This window comes from Peromyscus maniculatus, chromosome 20, assembly GCF_049852395.1.
Source record: "Peromyscus maniculatus bairdii isolate BWxNUB_F1_BW_parent chromosome 20, HU_Pman_BW_mat_3.1, whole genome shotgun sequence".
NCBI lineage: Eukaryota > Metazoa > Chordata > Mammalia > Rodentia > Cricetidae > Peromyscus > Peromyscus maniculatus.
Genome location: NC_134871.1, coordinates 12,237,361 through 12,240,844, shown reverse-complemented (window position 1 = coordinate 12,240,844; position 3,484 = coordinate 12,237,361).

Sequence of the window (3,484 nt, the reverse complement as noted above, 5' to 3'; positions counted from 1 at the left end):
TATTGTGTCGCCACATGTTGTGCACCTTAATAAACTTATCTGGGGTCAGAAAACAAAACAGCCACTAGATAGACATAGAGGCCAGAAAATGGTGGCACACAAGCCTTTAATCCTAGCATTCCAGAGGCAGAGATCTGCCTGTATCGCTGTGAGTTCAAGGCCACACTGGAAACAGCCGGGTGTGGTGACTCACGCCTTTAATCCCAAGAAGTGATGGCAGGAAGCGGAAAGGTATATAAGGCATGAAAACTGATGGGAGCTATAAGTCTAAGTGACCCTTGACACACCTGCTGCCATATTTGGGCTTCTCTCCTCTTTTCTTAGATCCAGGCCTTGCTTAAGTCTCCATAGCACCAGAACCTTTTCCCACAGATACCAGAACCTCTTCTCAGATATCAGGTGAACCAGCTGCAGTTAGGCAATTAGGCAGTTATACAAGGGTTGATAGATAACTCCCAGAGCAACATTCCCTGCTGGCTGAAGAGCCCATAATTAAGTCCCTTCCTGCTTGCAACCCCCTTTGCCTACCTATATATGCCTAAGGGAAAAATAAAATTTTGGAGCTTGATCAGACGTCCTGTCTTGCTCTCATTCTTTGTGTCTCTTGTCCCTCTCATTCACCAGCCCTCCCTTTAGGTCCCCATTGAGGAACTAAAGGGAGGAACTAGAGCCTGTTAAGCTTTTAGGCTTTTGAGCAGCAGTTCAGCTAAGATCCATTCAGATGAGGACTCAGAGGCTTCCAGTCTGAGGAAACAAGATCAGCTGAGGAAGTGGTGAGGTGAGGTGGCTGTGGCTTGTTCTGCTTCTCTGATCTTCCAGCGTTCATCCCAATACCTGGCTTCAGGTTTGTTTTTATTAATAAGACCTTTTAAGATTCATGCTACAAGTTCTATCAACATTTCATCATGGAATGGGGGAGAGAATTATTAAGCCCCACCCCTCTTTTGGGATTTATACATAGTAAATTGATGCAGGGGGAGGGAGAGACATTTTAGCAGTGGGAGAGTCACAACTAAGTTTCCCACGTTCTTGCAAATAACCCCTCGCCATATTCCTGTAAGCAATCCTAATTAAACCCATTGTGTCACAAAATGAAAAAATAGAAGGGAGAAATTGGGAAAGAAGAAGGGGTCAGCAGGAATGAGCAGTACAAAAGAGAGTAACAAGAGTATTATCAAACTGTATTATGCACATATGTGAAAATGAAGTGTAGTGAGACCATGACAGTGTATCTTAATAGATGTTAATAAAAAGAGATAAGAAGTGTGCACTCTGTAGTCAGAATTCTAAGAAGAGTATGACTATGTGCCCCTTTGATGGCAGTCCAGGAGTTATCCTGAGTTGTGATCCCATCTCAGGGTCTTCTTGTTCTTGATGCTTTAGCGCCCAAGCTGCCAAGTCAGCAAGAGAATCTCTCACATTTGAATCCCTTTGTTTCCTCCGACTCTAATGTTTGGTCCTGTATTTTGTAGTTCAAGTGATTAGATCAGATCCATTGATATAAACTCTCCCATTTAGATTAATTTGAGGTCAGTTGACAAGCAATAGTTTACATTTTAAAACCCCATTGTCAGGAAACATAATGGAATCACAAAGTAATATTTCATCCCATTTACAAGTTCTGATGACACTCAGCAGATGGGAATCATACAAGGCAAAGATCATTAAAGATCATCTTATGATCCTGTATACCAGAACTAGGGAGGAACCTACTGCTAAGCAACTTATGTTATATACCCAGGGCCAAACATGTATGAAGTTCAGAGCCAGGCATCAAAACTGAACCCATACTATTAAAAAAATGTACTAGTAATGCCAGTGATGTCTTTTAGCCACCACAGAAACCACACCCTTGATATGCAAGTGGGAATATATTGTAATGAGCTACAAGATTGTAGTAAAAATTTAGCTGAATATGATAAAGCTATACCTGGAAAAATCAAGGCATTCTTCCAGAAAATTAAGCCAAACTTCAAGGAGTATTTGGTGTTATTTGGCTTTTAATATATCAGCTGTTTCCTGCTATGGATTCCATGTGTGCTCATAACTTCCCCAAGAAGTTTTTTTTAAATATAATTTTTTATTTAAAAAATTCCATTTCTTTTACATACCAACCCCTGTTCCCTCTCCCTCCTCTTCTCCCACTAACTGCCCCCACCACCACCTACTTCCAACCCATCCCCATCCCCTCCTCACAGAGGATAAGGTCTCCCTTGGATAGTCAACACAGGCTGTTATACCATGTTGGGCCCGGACCTAGCCCCTCCCCCCTGCATCAAGGCTGAGTAAGGCATGGCACCATAGGAAACGGGGTCCTAAAAAGCCAGTTCATGTACCAGGGATAAGTCCTGGTCCCATTGCCAGGGGATCCACAAACATATCAAGCCACACAACTTTCACTCACATTCAGAGGGCCTAGTGTGTCCCATGCAGGCTCCCCATCTGTCAGTCCAGCTCCTGTTAGCTTGGGTCAGCAATTTCTGTGGTTTTTCCCATTATGATTCTGACCCCCATTGCTCTTACAACCCTTTCTCCCTCTCTTCAGCTGAACTCCAGGATCTGGGCCAAGTACTTGGCTGTGGGTCTCTGTATCTGCTTCCATCAGTCACTGGATGTAGGTTCTATGATGACAATTAGGGTAGACACCAATCTGAGTGCAGGGTAAGGCTAGTTCAGGCACCCTCTCCACCACTGCTATGAGTCTACTAGGCTGGGGACAATATTGTGAGTTCCTGGGGTTTTCCTGCGCTGCAGATTTCTCCTTATCCCCTTAATGGTACACTCGGTCAAGATATCTTTCAATACTCTCCCTCCCCAACCCTCCTTCATGTTCCCACCTCCCATCTCCTCCTCTCAGTTTACCCAAGAGATCTTAACCCTTTCCCTTTCCCAGGGTGATCCATGTGTGTGTCCCTCTTAGTGTCCTCCTCTTTACCTAGCTTCTCTTTCCCCAACAACTTTTAACAGAATATTTTACCTGGAATTCTTAAGCATCCTAGGCCTAGGAGGCTGGCAAACTTAGGTACATAGCTTTGTTTCTTGTGAAAATGAAGCTCAGACCCTCAGTTCTCTCCCAGCCCAAATGGCATTCCAGAGCAACTGACTCAGAACAAAAGGGTTTTTGGCATACCAGGTGCAGTGTAGCTATAAGGCAGGTTTCCTAGCTCCAAGTAGAGTCACCCAGCCCTGCCAGTATATGGCAGCATAGGAAAATAGGGGCAGTTTTATTTTAGTGACTTATAGACTCTTTCACCTAACCACTTATAAGAATATATTTTGAGCACATAAATTCCCTTTCTGACTTATTCCAGGCCTTATCTGACCCCACCTCCTCTATTCACTCCCCTTTTCAGTTGCAAATGAAGCTTGCTATCTCGGCTCTTGTGGGGACCTTGGAAGCTTTGCACTGTGCTGTAAGAGTCAGGCTGCTGGTAAGGGAGAGACCAGTTCCAGGAGAGCAACAGGAAGGAACTATGATGGAGGA